The sequence below is a fragment of the Lissotriton helveticus genome, chromosome 2_1 (genome assembly GCF_964261635.1).
Source record: "Lissotriton helveticus chromosome 2_1, aLisHel1.1, whole genome shotgun sequence".
NCBI lineage: Eukaryota > Metazoa > Chordata > Amphibia > Caudata > Salamandridae > Lissotriton > Lissotriton helveticus.
In genome coordinates this window covers 1,028,398,978-1,028,416,206 of record NC_136059.1, presented here as the reverse complement: position 1 = coordinate 1,028,416,206, position 17,229 = coordinate 1,028,398,978, and the positions used below count along the sequence as shown (strand labels likewise).

Sequence of the window (17,229 nt, the reverse complement as noted above, 5' to 3'; positions counted from 1 at the left end):
GCCTGCCCAGCTATGGAGTAAACTCCTGCCTGTGGCTGTGGTGTCTGCCTGCAGTAAAAAGATAAGGAGAACTGTGACATTGATAACGGCTAGAGCGGTCGACCTCGAAGCTGAGGAATCAGTTTCGAGTCTCGGCAGGGCCGCTCAACATCCTGTGATTCTGGGCAAATCATTTAATCTTCCCATGCCTAACAAAATGAATGTGTCCGTCTGTAACTGGTGCTCATGTAAAGCGCTCTGATACCTTCTGGTCAAGTTCACACTATATATAACCCCTCCCCACCTCCCAAAAAAAGTGGCACATTGGGATTGCTGACAATCCCATCTAGTCTCTATCATAAAAAGATAATCAACAACCATGTAGACCCTAAGCACAATGAAATATGGCTGCTACATAACATGTGATTCGCCAGGAGCAGCTTGTAAAATGTAAAGGGCCATATATGCAAACTGAGATCCTATGTCCTCTGCATGCACTTTCCTGCATAAAGGTTACTGCAAGATAACTGCAACACGGTTGGAGCACACTTTTAAATCTCATGCACAACACTACACACACTAGAAATAGGGTACAGTATAGACTAACACTCTACAAATTATACATCACTAGAAAGTAATCAGCCAAGCACCAATAAAGCTTAACCTGTTTGCGGCAGCCGCGATTACGCGGCAGTGCAGCACTTCCGCAAAATGGGCAGGGCTGCGTTGGCCGTTGGACGTGCGCAGCACTACGAGAGGTAGTGCTTGCGACGTCCAACGGCCGACGGCAGCACTTAAGGGGTTAAAGGGGGCGTCATAAAAGTTATGACTCAGTATAGAAATACTACAATACAATACTATATAATGCAGTACCTATTCTGTTAAAGTCACATGCTTTGCTATACAGAAGGCATTGGTGTGGTTATTCAATTATCCCTATTTAAGTAAATCACTTGAAATGAAGGGTAATTTCTGAGGTCTAAATGGGGTACGGAACTTAACATTCTTAGCTGCCTAGCTTAAGGAGACACAGTTTCAGGCTTTGAACATGGGTGTTACCCTTAACTGGAGACAGTGAATGGCTCTAGATGCTTTTGAAACATGGTCTAACTTTATCAGTCGTCGATTGATGTTCATTCTGCATTATGTTCCAAATGAAGACATAAGATTATAAAAACAATACACCTGTTACTTGGTTAGAATGAAATAGTGTCTTAGACCATCAGACATTAATGGAATGGTAAACAATAGTAAAAACGCATTTTTTTTTATCCCTTGGGTATTCCACACCAAATTGTGGTCTTGTGGCCAGGTCTGAATTTGCTGCATGGTTTTAATCGTTTCCAGCCATGCCATCAGGTTTGCCCATAATATGATTGTGACCTTGTGGGCAAGTTTGAATATGTGGCATGGTTTTAATCCTGACCACCCCCTTTTGCTAAATGTTGTGCTCATGGGCAAACATGATTTGCACATATTTCTTTGATCCCATTTTCGTCTAAGTTAGGAATCAGACTAAAAGCTTAGAGTGTGTGTATGATGAATACTGTACCTAACAGAAATTGAATATTACCCCGAGGAGCAAACAATACTCTTTTGCAGCATCAATTCTCTTACCTTATCCAACTGTTTGACCTTGGTTAAATCCTACTCTCTGTATGCTTAGAATATTCACTGCTGATTCTTATTTGCTGTGTTGCCTGCACAGAAATCTATGGTGATGGTAATCTGCATCCCCAATGTGTGCTCCCAAATTTGACTCTGTAAATAGATAATACAATTACTGCCAGAAAGTGGACTCTAGATTCCCTTGAATGTGTGCATCGTAATGGTGCTTGGTCTCAAATCTCTGTAACATACATTTTCCAGACTGCACATTTCTGAACAAGAGATCTCTTGCAGACTATTTTAAAACGGTGGTAAGGTGTGGATTTCAAAGTGATAATGTTGATTCGTCACATTGAGTTATGGTACAGCGCACCAAAGCCTGAAATGGCACCATAAATGCTAAACATAAAAACGTTACTAAATAAATATAATCCATGACAACCCATTCTACACTGGTGTTCCTATACCCTAAACACAGAATGTTCTTAATGTCTGACAATCTGTATTAGTACCTTACAGTCTGCACTATTTCAAAGCTTCTTAACGCTGCAGCATGGCACCGTGCAATGCCATAAAATACAGTCAAGAAAAATATCCAAATTCAGCATTTCTTCCTCCCAGTGCCAATCAAAGAAGTACCAACTTTTGCTCAGTAACAGCCCCTATCCTATCATTGATCAAAAAGGAGACAATCGCGCTTGTGGTATTCACCATACAGCTGTGAAACGTTTTAAATATACTGACTAAAAGCCAATAAGGATACTATTTATGGCAGGATGATGCTTCTGAAAGGCCAGTAGTCAGTCGCATGCAAGGTTATGTCTCAATTATAGGTGACTCCTTATATTATGTGCCGTGCGTTAACCCATGTTTACGCACTGGATGGAATTATGGGTTTGGTTTTCATTAATGCATCTGATAATTATCGGATGTTTAAAATAACCCACCATTTGTTACATTTCGGCAGGTCAAACCTGCTGAAATTTAAACAGGGAAAACGTAAGGTATTTACTGTATCATGCAGGTTTTGATGCATTAAACACCAGCATCTGACTGTTATTCCCCAAATGCTCATAATAGGTGTTATTTATTGCTCCCAATAAGTAATGTACCCATGGAATCGTTATTTATCAGGGGTGATAAATAATGCATCAACTTATTATCAGGCCCATAGTATGTCTGACCTGTGACTGGTGTAGCCCAGCCATAACTCCTCGTTTTATGTAAGGCACCAGGCTATTTCTAGGTCCAACAAACCACCCTACAGCAGAGAGTATGGGCATAGGCATCTCTTGGTCATTTCACTCAATAGCCTGACTCCCCTCTGGGAACGTTGGTAGGCTAGCACTACCCAATCTGTTATAGAGGTGGCGAGCCACTAAGAGCTTCAACCAGTTGCAAACTCGATCCTCTTCGATGCTTGAGCCCAAATGAGCTGAACTTTCATGTGGCTTTGAACTGCCAATACACTCTAATCGGGAAACAACCTTTACAACGCAACTTTTACAACGCACTACCATTACAACGAAACTTTTACAACGCAACATCCACTACAACGCATGCATTTACAACGCAACCATTACAACGCATGACACTACAATACACACCAGTACAACGCATGTCATTACAACGCAGTCATTACAACGCATACCATTACAACGCATAGCATTACAACACATAGTACCCTTACACTATCCTACACTTACCCTACTGTTGCACCCCCTGGAGTTAGAATAGTAATGTTTACCCCTACACTATCCAACACTTACCCTACTGTTGCACCCACTGGAGTTAGAATAGTCATTTTTACCCCTACACTATCCAACACTTACCCTACTGTTGCACCCCCTGGAGTTAGAATAGTAATTTTTACCCCTACACTATCCAACACTTACCCTACTGTTGCACCCCCTGGAGTTAGAATAGTAATTTTTACCCCTACACTATCCAATACTTACCTTACATGCAAAGTAATGTTATGCGTTGTAATGGTATGCGTTGTAAAGGTAGTATGCGATGTAATGGAATGCGTTGCAAAGGTAGTTTTTAAAAATTCGTTGTAAATGCATGCGTTGTAATGGAATGCATTGTAATGGATGTTGCATTGTAAAAAATGCGTTGTAAAGGTAGGCGTTGTAAAAGTATGCGTTGTAACGTCATACATCCCTCTAATTCCATGCACCAAGATTTAAAAACAACTCAGTAATCATTCATGTAAAATGGGTGAGAGAAAGAGACATCCAATATGTGGTTGAACTGCACAATGTGGATCCAACAGCCTGGGCCATTTCCAGCTTCCCAGTTTCACCAAACAGTGTGACCTTATGCAAATATTTTATTTCACTAAGTCTCAATTTTAGGTCTCTGCTGAAGCAGCGCATGCACCGTTGCTTGTGAGAGATTTTGTTTATCTACTTACAGTGGGCATAGAGCCTGCCCATTGCTTACCGTTGGTTGGCTTCATCATCCCTCTCATTTCCTTGCTTTCTTTGGTCAGTGTGTGTAGGCATAACTTTATTGTGTGTTTGTCCCTCTCTGGTGCATGACCAAATTACTGATTCCCTTCACAGAGTTGTTCCTCCGCTCATGATTTTGGAGCTACTTTTTCGTTAGTTGAAGCACTCCATAAAAACGCTTATGTTTGCAGGCTGCATCCCTCATGTACTTCTATCTTTGTTCCCTCTCCATGTTGTTGCTTGCCATCTCTCTCCATGTTGTTGCTTTCCCTATCTATGTTGTTTCTTTCACGATCCCAGTCTCCTGTGTTGTTGCTTTCCCTCTCTGTGTTGTTGCTTGCCCCCTCCCACCCTCTTGTTCCTGTCCATGTTGTTGCTTGACCCCTCCCAACCAACCCAATGTTCTTGCTTGTCCTTTCCCATTACCTCCTCGTCAGCCCTCCCCGTCCCAGTCCTTACCAATGAGCATAGCTCCTCCCACCAGAAACTCCCAAGCAACTAAAAACCCCATCCCTTCCCTCCAGGCCACACCCATACCCTAAGGCATATAACCATGTGACCCGCCCATCCACATCCTGTTTGTTTTTTCTGCGGAATTCATTTCCTGGCAACTTCGTCGTGGGGAGGTGCTGGACCGGTGCCTCCTTTCGGGTGAGTGTGAAACGGCCTGCTGGGCGGCCGTTTGTTCCCCTGATGTACCTGAAATATTTTCTTTACATGTACTTTCGAGTCCCTGCTTTAGCGGAACCGTGGGGTTGGGGGGCCTTGACTGCCTGGTGTGGGGTGGTGTCTCCCTGCTGCGGCCTCCCCTCTTCCGGGTATGTTCCCTGCCCAAGCGGGTTCACCCGGGGTTGGTGGGGGGGGGGGGTGTGTTGGGCGCGGCTGGCCTCTCTGCTCGCCTGTGGCGTGGTGGTTTGGCTCCTCCTTGGTAGTGTGTTTGGGGGCTGGGTGCTCGTAACGGGCCCGTGTTTCTCACTGTTTGCTGCCATTGGTTTGTCCGGGTGTTCGGGGGCAAGGGGGTGGTGTCCCGTGCACTGCTTCCGGCTTTGGACTCGGTTTTCGGGTGTTGGCATTGCTTCAGCCTCGTATGGTTCTGGGCGTGTCGCATTTCCTCCCCCGCCTACAACACGTGACATGTGTCCTTCTTTGACGCAACTGGTGCTCGTAGAAAGCGCGTCGTTGCGTTTTCCAATGATCCCATGTCTGTTTGGATCTTTGGGCTGCCTGTTCTTTCTCCTGTGCATCCCTTTGTCCTTCCGTCTGGGGGGGGGCCTGGTGTTCTGCTTATGTTGGGCTGCGCCTCGGCTGCTTCTGTTTACCATTGTGACATATTCCTCTATGTACTTTGGAGCGTGTTGGGTGTTTGAGCCTGCCCTTTACGGAAATAAGGTGCTTTATTATCTTTACAAAACGCATGCCTGGGGCCGGTTCTTTGGGGGGTCGGGACTCTGTGTGCTGTAGGTCCTTGGTTTCTCCCCTGGCCTCTTTCTCCTGCCATGGGTCGCTCTCTGCCCCTTTTGAGGGGCTATGCTTTTGTTTCTGGAGGGGACCCGTGGTGGTGGCACGACTTGTCTTCCTGCTGGGGCCTCCCCTCTTCCAGGTTGATTCCCTGCCCTAGCGGGTTCGCCCGGGGTGGGAGGGGGGTGTGTTGTGCATGGCTGGCTTCTCCGCACGTCTGTCCTCCTTTCAGGTGGGTGTGTGACGGTCTGCTTGGCGGCTGTGTTTTGTTCCCCTTGGATACCTGTGGTTTCATGTGCGTTTGAGTCCCTGCTTTAGTGGGATCATGGTGTTTGGGGGGGTCTGGGACTCCCTCTTTATGTCTTGTTTGGGCTGGCCTACTATCCTGTTGGAGTGTGGCGTTCCCTGATTGGCCCTTGTGGATCTTGCATTGCTTGGTCTGGGCACTACTTTCTCTATTCTGTTCCCCTACTGGAGATGTGTGGTTTGGGCTCCGCTGTGACTGGGGGGTGGTGGTCGCTGGGTCTTCCGCTGCTCCTTCACTGTTGTCATGTGCTGGATGCTTTGCTGTCGTGGCCCCGGACATGGTTTCGGGTGAGTCCTGTGGGCTGGCTTCACGGTGTTCTGCTACGTGTTTGGGACGGTTTGGGGTTCCCTTGGCCCTTGGGAGGTGGGAAGTCTGTAGACTTTTTCCCCTTTTTCCTGTTGTTGGGGCTTGTAGGCCTCCATCTTTCTGTACTCTGTGAGCGGTGTGCTTGATGGGGGGTGGAAGGAGGTTGTCACACTTGTTTTTCCCCTGGCTCTGGCGGTGGGGTGTCCTTTACAGTGGTTCGCTGTGGTGTCCTGGCTGTGGTGATGGTCGATCCCTGCTGGCTGGTGTGCCTTCTCGGTGCCTGTTGGTATCTGTGGGTGCCGTTCCTTCTTCTTCTGTGGTCCTGCTTGTTGCGAGGCCTTGGATCCATCTTTTTCTGCCTCTGGTCCTACAGTTCTGTCTGTGCCTTGCCCCTGCTTTGGGTTCGGTTGCTTCTGTGTGGCTGTCGAGGTTTTCTCTGCGGCCTACGGCCTTGCCTCCCTGGTTTCGCCTGCTCTGGTCTGCTCTCGGGAGTTCGGCATGGTCGGGCCTGGTTGGTGCCTGGTTGGGAGGCCACCTTGGACTACCGGGTGCTGTGGGCTAAGTTCCCTCTGATTCTTTTTCCATGTTGGGACTGCTGTTGCGTTTCCTGACGGATTTGTCCTTCGGTTCCCTTGGTACGGCAGCGGCTTGGTCCTCTGTGGCTGTTCGATGGCTATTGTGCTTCGGGCCTGGGGAGGCGGTGCTGCTTGTGGGGCTGCTGTGATGGGGCTTTCCTTCGGGGGCTCTATCCAGTTTGGGGTTCCGTTGGTGCCCTTGTTCGGTTTGGCGGCTGAGGTCGTTCTTGTTGGCTTCTGTCCGATTTCTCGGTGTGGGTAGTTTACGGGTTGTGTGCGGGCTTTTGGTCTGCCTTTCGTTAACTTTGCTTGCCCGACCCTTTTGTGGTGTGGTGCGCGGCCGGTGGGTCCCTTCCTTCCACATGTCCCGGGGTTTTCTGAGTGCTTCCCCTTCTTCTGGTCCCTCCTTGTTGGGCTGGGCTACTGGATGGGTTCTGCGCTGCCCCTGTTCCGGGTTCTCTGGCGATGTGTCGGGCTTTCTTTCTCGGTTTTCGGGGCTTCGTTTCTGTTGGGCCTGTGTGGTACCCTCTTCATTCCTTCATGATGGTGTCTCTTCGGTTGTTTCTTCCCTTCCTGTTTTCCTGGATTCTCTGGTTCTGTGGGACGCCTGCTTTCATATGACAGTTCACGCGGCTTCGTGGTGGTTCCTACGTTCTGTGGGGGTGTTGTTCATTTCCGCTTTTTGGGGCTGCCTTTTGTATGGTCTGCGTCTCCTGGTGTGTTTGCTGACCTTTGGCTCCCTGGGTGGTTTTGTTGAGCTACTCTGTTTGGCCTGCTCTGGGGTTCCGGGTGTTCCCATCCTTAGACGGTTGGTTGATTCTTCCTCTTCTTTCCTTCCGGCTCCGGCCCTTTCACTGGGTGTTTGCTGGCTCCTGAGTCGGTTTGGGTGGGTTCTGATCTTGGAGTCTTCCATTCTTTGCGCCACTCGGGTGCTCCTGGTCGTTGGGTGTTTCGGCGCCTCGGTTGGTGGGGTCTTCCTGCCGGTGCCCTGCGGGCTGGCTCTGTTGCGAGGACTGCGGTGGTTGTTGGGGGCTCAGTCTTCCGCTTCTCCCCGGTGGCTCCATGTTCCGCGGCTGTTGTCTGCTGCTGTGGGGTTTGTTCCTTGGGCCCGTTGGCACTTGTTCCCCCCAGGTGTGTCTTGCTCTGGGGCTTTGGGTTCTGGCTTCTTTGGGCTGTCTGCTGTTGTTTCCGGGGGGTGTGGCCTTTGGCCGCGGGTGGTCCTGTTGGCTGGTGGTTCGCTCCTCTTGCGTGGCTGCCCTTTTATGTCCCGTGAGCGGTTGCCTCTGTGACTGTCTTGGGCTTGTTGGGCGTTGATTGTCCTTGGACCTGTTTCTCTATGGTATGTCTTGTGCCTCTGCTGCCGCGGGCTCACACGGGAGATGGGTTCATATCCTGCCTCTGCTTTCGTGGTGTCCCTTGGTGGTTTTTGGTTCTTATGGTGCTTTTGTTTTGACCGGAGAGCTTTAGCTCGATGGTTTGTCTTGTGCCTCTGGTGGCGCAGGCTCGCACTGGTGTGGGTTTGGGTCCTTCCTCTGCTTTCTTTGTCTCCTGTGGTAGGTTCGGTTGGCCTGGCCTCTTTCTGCCTTGGGTCCTCCTGGGGTCCGTATCAGTCTGGTCGGACTGTGTGGTGGTTCCATGGAGCTTTGGCGGGTGGTTGTATCTTGTACCTTTGGTGGTGCCCGCCCTCGGAGGCCTGGGTTCGGATCCTGCCTATGCTGTGACTGTGTCCCCTGGTGGTACTTTTTGGAATTCCCTTTGGGCTTTCTGTCTGCCGGGGGGCTTTGTTCTTGTGGCGAATCACCTGCGTGGGGTGTTTCCCTCCCTGTCTGTGTTGAGCCTCTTGCTGGCCTGGTTCGGGGTTCCGTTGTTGGTCCTGTTTTGCATCTCCGAGGATCGCCTTGGGTTGAGGTTGTTCTCTGGTTTGGTCCGGCGCTGTCTGGGGGGTGGTTGCCCTGTCCTTCTGTTGGGCGGGGGCCTGCTGTGTGCCTTTCCTCAGTTCGGTGGCCCTTCGCCTCTCCTGTCCTGTGCCGGTCGTGGGGTTTTCCTTCCTGGATTACTGTCCGGCACGGGGTGTGTCTGCATTGGATTCCGGTGCGTGTCTTGGGTTTCTGGGCGGTTGGCTTCGACTTGAGTCGGGCTGTGTCCTCCCTGCGAGCTCTGTGGGTGGATGTGTTGGCCTTTCGGGGTTCGGGCGTTGGGCCGGTGCGCCCCTTGGTGTCCGGGTGGTTTTGGATGGTTCCGCCTGGCGCCGTTCTTTCGTTCCTTTGCTCCTTGTTGGAGTTTCTGGTTCTGCCTGTTTTCTATCCTGTTCCTCTTTCTGGGGTTTAGGTGCAGCTACTCTGTTTGACGGCTGTGCGGGCTCTGGTGGTGTTCCTCCTTCCTGCGGTGCCTTTTTTACGGGGTGGTTTTCCCTTTTTGTTGCCTTTGGGCTGGCTGGTCCTGTTTTGGGGCCTTTTGTGGCTGCTCTCCGTCGGTGGCTGTGTTCGCTGTGCGGCCTGCTGTTGGGCTTGTGGTGTGTTGGCGCCTGGGTCGGTTCGAGGTTCCTAGCCTCAGGGGTGGCTGCTTCTAGGGCTTGCTTCCGGGGGGCCTCCCTGGCTGTGTTCTGCGTGTATGCTGCTGGGTGTTCTCCTCGAGCTTTTATGTCCTCTATTCGTTGGTTGATGTGTGGGACTGTGTCTCCTGGGTTTGGGGATGCTGGGTTGCGTTCTGCTCGGGTTGTGTGCCTTCCTGCCTGTGCGGCTTGTGTCTGTTTTACTACTGTATGAAGCCGATTCTTGCTTTGGTATCTGCTCATTGGTATGGACTGGGACGGGGAGGGCTGACGAGGAGGTAATGACCGGTTACTCACCGGTAATATTCATTACTCCGAGTCGTAGCCCTCCCCGTCCCAGTCCTGGTTCCCATCCCTCCCTCCCTGTTCGGCTTCTTGTGCTTGGTAGTACAGGATGTGGATGGGCGGGTCACATGGTTATATGCCTTAGGGTATGGGTGTGGCCTGGAAGGAAGGGATGGGGTGTTTAGTTGCTTGGGAGTTTCTGGTGGGAGGAGCTATGCTCATTGGTAAGGACTGGGACGGGGAGGGCTACGACTCGGAGTAATGAATATTACCGTGAGTAACCGGTCATTTCACTCCATCCCATTAATCAACCCCCTCCCATCCCTCTCTGTCCTGCTGTTAGCCCCTCCTACCCCATCCCACATTCTTGTGTTCCCCTTTCCATCCCATCCTATGTTGTTTCTTACCCCTTCCTGCCCTGCACTGTTGATTGTTCCTTCCCGTCCTGCCTTGTTGCTTTCCCCCCTCACCTGGTCTTGCCTTATTGCTTGAACCTTCCCACACTACAGCCCCATCCCACGTTGCTGCCTGCCACATCCAACTCCATCATGTGTTGTTGCTTGCGTGCTTCCACACTTAAGTCCTGCTAGAAAAAACAAGCATTGACAAAGCCAATATGTCTTACCAACACAACCTGTTGGCTTTGTCTAGCTGAGCACCATGGCTGAAAGTTTTACAAAAAATTTTTTATGACGCAGGCAGCCCTTGGTGCAACATAGCACTCTTGTTTTTTTACTTGCGGGAGGTCGGGGCACCCACACCATCTGTGTTGCATGCTCTATCTCCCTCTGATGTGCCTCACACCCGCCAATGGCAATTAAAAAATAAAGTGCTATGACGCTGCCAGCGATGGCTGGGTCATGTTTTTTTTAACTTTCAGACATACAGCATAGCAGCCGCGCTGCTGTGAAACTTGGCAAAAAGCCAGGCGTGACTGGCAGAGGTAACAGCTGTGGGACGTGCAGACGGGGAAGGTAAGGTGGAAGTGGACAGACGATGGGCCACTTACCTTGCACTCGCCGCAATAAAGCCACTTACCTTACGCCATGAGGATATATAACTCTAAGCTCTGCCTATTGCTTTGTGAGTTTCTCGCAATAGTTCAGAAGTACAACTTCATCCCTTGCATCTTGCCTTCTTACACATTATCATTCTATATCATGCCTCCTGTAACTGACTAAAGTAACTGAGAACACGGTCCATCTGCAGATCTCATCTCAGGACACACAACCTACGTCTCTACTGAAGGCTGAGTTTTGACCCGGTCACTTCACTGAAATAGATCTCTTAAGTGTTAGTTTCTGGAGAGTAAGTAAGTAAGTACATTTATTGTACAGTTAATTAAAACCATTACAAACATACATCACATAACACATTTTCGTAATGACAGTTTAAATCGAGTAAGAAGCCGCTATTAAAAGAAAAAAAAAGAAAGGCTTTAAAATAAAAACATGCATAAAACTGGCCCCCTGAGCACATCCTAAATAAAAAATGCAAACTGGCACTTTATGAAGGTGAGATTAGCGGCAGGGCAGACCTACTTGACGTCTTTAGATGCATGCTTCACAACAGTGTGTTTTCAACCTGCAGGAAACAGGTGCAGGTATGTGCCGGGAAGAGCGCCGAGTGCTAGGGTGACTTAATGACCAAGTGTAGGGCAGCCAGGGAAAACCCACTGAAGGTGAGTCTTCTTTGTTAGTTAAAACCTATGTACTGGAGTAAAGCACATACATTCTCATCTAAACCTTAGAAGAAAGTTTCTGGAGAGGACAATTGGCAAGGGAAATCTGTAGAAAGTCTGGTGGTATGGCCCCTGGAAAGAAAGATCTAAACTAGATCATTGAACCTCTCATGGGATTGCTGCCTCTTTGAGCAGTTAAAGATCAGTTTCACTGTTTACTACATATAATGCCCCGCTTTATCCGTGTCGATATTCTGAAATGCCATACAAATATAGCTTCCCCGCTATGCTAGTGTCAGTGTCTTCTTATATCTTTTGATGAATACTTTTCCTAGTACTGAGAATCCTTTCCGTTGTACAATTGTATGGGCTTCCTCGGGCATCGATCCAGGATTAAACCACACCCAGCATTCACTACTATCACCCCAATACTAAGAAGTAGATTATATTACTCCGCTTCCTCCAGTATCACGTTAGTGAGAAATGCCACCAAAGGGAGTAAGTAGCATATCTGCTTGTAGCTGCAGAATGCCGCTATGGGGCTCTAGGATAGATAGGGCATAGCAACGTTATAGACAAACATCGACTCTATCCCTAATCCCTGATGATCTGTTTCCCTACTAAGGTGTACAGATCACAAATGAGTCTATCCCTAGGACTCCTTCTCTTTAGTATTATTATCATCAATTTCTCTTCACAGTGACAGGATTGCATGGCCCTGATCTCACATGCACCAATTCACTTACATCATTATAGGGATATCATCAACGTAGGAGTGGACTGGGCAATGGTGTCTTGTAAGATGTTCATCAGCGGCCTAACATAAAGAGTAAATACGGCTGGTGCTGGTGAAGACCACTGAGATGTCCTGAAGCTTTTGGCTGAAGCCAAATGATCCAGTTGTCCGCATTGCTCTCTGTTTCCTAGAAAGGATGAAAATGAATCCAGGCAGGTGCAGTCAATCTACATATGGGGAATACATAGCTTATGTGACACTTTATTTAATGAGGCTGAGCAGTCTAAGAGAATCACAATACTAACCTCCTCCTCCCCCGAATTATGGAGTAGCTCATTTATCACATGCATCAATGCAGGATCCAGGCTATGGCCTAAAAAAGACAATGTTCATTGAGTAAGAATATTGTAAAGAATCAATGTTCATTCTTCATGCATTTTGTTCTACGAGTTCAACCTTTCCATAGGTATAGTGGAGGGCGCGCTGTGGGCCTGGCTTTGTTGGTGACATCAGAACTGTAGGCAATTGTAGGCTCCCCACGTCTCTCACTTTCTGTGGGTAATTCACAGTGTAGTGCTCTCTGGAGGATGGTGAAGGTAGGTTATGTCTACAGGATGAAAGCAAACCCCCCCCCCTAAGTTAGTGTATGCTCTAGTGATTGAATCATCCGTCTTGGACTCCGCTCTGTCTTTCCTACGTCACACACTGCACGCCTGAGGGATACTCCATTTAACTCCCCTTTGCTGTAAGAATGGGAACATCAGCTATGGGGAGCGCGAAAGTCACGCTCCACTCCAAAATGCACTGCAGCTATAGGATACTCGATCCAAACTCATATTACTCCATTTGTCCATCTTAAGTATTAATCCGTGCTTTAATCAGAATTGTTTTATCTTGTTTTTCAATTTTTCTTTCGCTTATTATCCACATATGCAACCAATTGCGTTTTTAGGAAACTTTACGTATCAACATGCGCCAATCCAGGCTTCTTTGTAAATACGAATCCAACACAACAAGTAGTTCCAAGCAGCTTCTTTATTCATAACCCAATGCATTTCGGGCAATTTTTTGCCCTTCGTCTGGGGTAGCTGAAAATTACAAAAGAGTCCATTAATATTAATAACCTCCCCTCAATTTAAATTAATACATGTATCATAGCTCGACAACAACAGATTGTTTACAAATGCATTGCATTATTTAAGTTTCCAAGTTCACAACCTTCACTGACTAAGGTTACTTCTTTGCGTCAAGAAACACAATTAAAACCAGGGTGAGTTTAAATGCCAATGTACCATACAAAGCTCTGTTATTCGATTATATATTCATGCTTGAACAAAAGATATTACCAGGTGCTTCACGAAGATTGTTAAACTCTCTCTACTTTTTGCTGTTAACATATTCATATTTTCAGTAAAAGCCAAATGCTTTTTTCATCATTGCGCGCTTAATATTTATCTATCCCACTTCTATCATTGCGCCAAGCGTACCTGCTCTCGTGTTCTTATCCTCCCAAGGCAGGAATGAATCCAAGCTTCAAAAACGAGCTCTCACACTAGCAACTTAACCGTTCGCCTAATGAATGCTCCACCCCTCACGTGCTACCAATAAAAAGTGTGTTTAAAACACCCTGTGCTTCTTATGAACTACTAATCCCAAACTGCATTTCTTCCTCTCAGTTACAATATATGCATTCAAGTCATAAGCCAATTTTAATTTAATGTATACGATCTTCTGAACTCCATGTGTTTGTCCTTTCAAGCGACCTCCTTTATTCCACACTGCCAGGAACTAGCTGTTAATTTATATGTGGCTTTTACTCGCGGTCAGTTCTTTAGAATATTTCAGCATTTTAGTCCTCGGGTGCAAAACCAACATATGGCGATATATTTATAAACAATGAATGAATGAATGGCAGTTCGGGCTGGACTGTTCCCATGAGGCACAGGGTCAGACTGATTTGCATATAGCCATGTCTGAACTGGGGTGGCAGAGTGGGCTAAATAACGGTGATGGATTAAACCCAGATCTTTTGACTGGGTGTGAGTGTTTGATTGATTCAGATGCTCCGTCCATCACCACCCCCTTTTGTACCGCTTTTGGCCGCCATAAGTGTGGCAGGGTATGCTCAGACGCGAGTCCCTTGCTCACTTTGCCACTGGATTCAAGCAAGTCGGGCTGAAGACGGCTGGAATGCCAGAAACCGGTCCTCGGAAGCTTGTTTCCGGTCCAGGGAAGACATGGCTTGGCGGTTCGGGCTGGACTGTTCCCATGAGGCACAGGGTCAGACTGATTTGCATATAGCCATGTCTGAACTGGGGTGGCAGAGTGGGCTAAAGAACGGTGATGGATTAAACCCAGATGTTTTGACTGGGTGTGAGTGTTTGATTGATTCAGATGCTCCGTCCAGCACCACCCCCTTTTGTACCGCTAACTTGTAAAGTTAGGCGTGATCCGGATACAGAGACCATATTTGCAGAACCAAACACCACAATGGCAACAGACATAGAAGTAGGACTAACTGTTGACAATATCATTGGCACTGAAGGCCTACAATACAGCACTCACCGTCAAATATTAAGGTCTACACTGCAACATCTGACAAACCTATAAAAAAGACTACATATACAAGAGACCAGCATTTCAGATGCTGTGGACTTCTAGTTCATAAATAATGGACATCCCATAAACAGAGCGATGAGTTCAAGCTGCCTAGTATCACACACGAACAGCATAGTCCACTTTGCTTTGGCATTCTGGACCTTGTGATCTTTATTTATAAAGGCACAGCAAGATTACAAGTACAAGAAGGCAAATAAATTAAAAAAGTAATGAAAACATTTAAATGAGGGTTTACACTGGGAAATAAAAAAAAGCATTTGGAGCCCATTTTCCGAGTTCTGTGCTAACCTCTGAAACCTAGTACACCCAGGGTATGCATGGCCTTGGGTCATATCTATGGGGTGATGAAAAGCCACCCTGGGTGGCGTTGCTTGGCCTCATAGATATTGGGTAAGTCAAGGCAGTGCAAAGCGCTCCGTTTCTTTACTCTGAGTCAAGAAGACATTCCATGGGCATTGTTGTGTGTGTTCCCATGCGACACCCATGGATTTAGACGCTGCCCGAGGTTTACAAAATAACGTAAACCTTGGGCAGCACCAAAACCTTACACCTCCCCAGAGCAGGCGTATCAAGGAGAAATATTCTCCTCTTTCTTTCCTCTTTCCACATAGGAGGACAATACCTCCATTGATTGTTTTTGGGAAGGAAAGTGTGCCTTCCTGCACAAAAACAATAATTCCTACAGCACAGGCACCCTTGCACCATGGTAAAAAGGGTGCATGCGTTGCCGCAAAGCAACCAAAACACCACCAGTGCAGTGGGAAATGACAGGCATGCGCTGTATATCATAAATACAATGAATTCCTGCCCTTGACTTTTGAAAGGGCAGCGAAGTACGGTGACTTACTGCACTGACCTCAGTAAAAAAAATTGTAAATGAGGCCCTACAAGTGTAAGGACACTGGTACAGTCTCTGAAAAACCAGGACTGTCCAGGCAAATCCAGGACCTCGGTTCACCCTCTATCTGGAGCCATGTTTTGGGGCTAAAAAAGGCACTAAAACAGGGGTTGGTAGTCACTTGGTGTGAGAGCGCAAGATTTGCCCTGTAGCTTGAGGGCAGGTAGAGTGTGGCTAAAATTCAAGGTGGGCTCTCTATCTGGCATTTCTGTGCACTGAGTCTCGCAATACCGCTCATCTGTCAAAGGCCCATTGAACAGTTGATTGACAGTCAGCCTGTCCCCAAAAGTGCTTCACTTAGCTTGAGGCAGTCCAGTATCCTAATTCTGTTGAGCAGAGGGTGTTGCAAGCTAATCACCCCTATATGGATTAACCATTGTTGAACCAATCCAAATCGAAACATCTGCAAGGTGTACTTTGCTGTTAGCAACTCTGGCCCTAGGCACCAGCCATCTCTTGCCTAAATCTGTCTGAATAAGGCACCCTGAGTCAATATAACACTGGCAGCATTATCATTTTAAATAAGCTGTCTCCCAATCAAATCTTAGCTCTTAATTAGGCTATAAGAGGTTTAATTTTCAAAGCAGCGCATCCTTTTCCTCAAATAGGAATTCCTGAACCCATCCGGAAGATGGACTTTGAACCCCCCACGTGGCTGCGTGCAGGCAGAGACGGTGCCCACTCGTTAACGGACCGTCAGGTGCCTCCCTAAAGCCACAAGCCCCTCCTTGGCATGCCAGCTCAGAGCAGCGGGCACGACGGCTTCTCTCTGAGGGCGCGCAGAGGGCATTGCTCTGCAGGCACGCAGTAATGCAGCGAGTGTCCGAGGACGGAGGCGAACAGGCACTGTCCCTGTACGACACCCCCGGGCTGATAAGCAACAGGGTCCCAGCGCCTGCCGCCACTATTAGCTGGCGGATTTAATATATCTGTGAAAACGGGTCCTGTTCAAAGCGGCAGATATGCTCTGCTCATTTTCTGGTGGCATAAACACTGGAAATCAAGTATCAGCTGATTCAACCATCATTAGCTCCCTAGACAACCCCAATCTGTTTTATGGTGACTGTCCAGTGCACAATTGGAGTTGTGCTTTCCTGTATCTCCCGTTTGCCGCATCTTGTGCGCGAGCTGCCCGCTGACGGTTGTGGTGAAACATCTGCAGAGCGCAACCGTTCCTTACCCTGCAGCGCCACCGGTGGCCGCCGGGGGGACAGCACACCCGCGCGTAATTAATCCTCGCGCATTCCGAGCCCGGCTTCCTGCCGCACAGACTCGGGTTTCAGAGGCTGGGCACAGGTTGAAGGTCGAAGCGGTCTCTGCGCGCAGCCTCTGCTCGGAGGGAAGCGCGTGCGTGCGTGCGTGCGTGCTTCAAGCGGCGGCGCCCGCGCGCCTGCCGCAGCTGCGTTGCCAGAGGATATTATTCTTTCAATTGGTGGGCAGAATTGGCAGATATGAAATCTGCGCTCAGCATTAAAATACAATGAAATCATGTTTAATTAGCTGGGAATAATCTCTTGAAGGATGTTGTTTGAGCCCTGCCAGTGTTCTCAATTAAAAAGAGCCTCTGAGCTACATCTGCGGTTGTCTTCAAGAAATGTGCACAGCGAATGGCCAGTGTTCACATTCCATTGGCTTCTGATGAGGCACACGTACCTCTCCATGTCCAAAAGGATTATAAACAACGGCATCGCCATTTCTCCCTAAACGTAATACTGCTTTTCTGACTAACACGGGGCTATGAAATCATGCTTAATTTTAGGAAAAATAGAG

General features: G+C 48.1%; 1 protein-coding gene across 5 annotated transcripts in view; it reads left to right on the top strand.

The window, feature by feature from the left end:
• Window positions 1-17,229, top strand: part of NTRK2 (neurotrophic receptor tyrosine kinase 2) — a 590,175-nt gene that overhangs the window by 451,926 nt on the left and 121,020 nt on the right. The window lies entirely within an intron of this gene.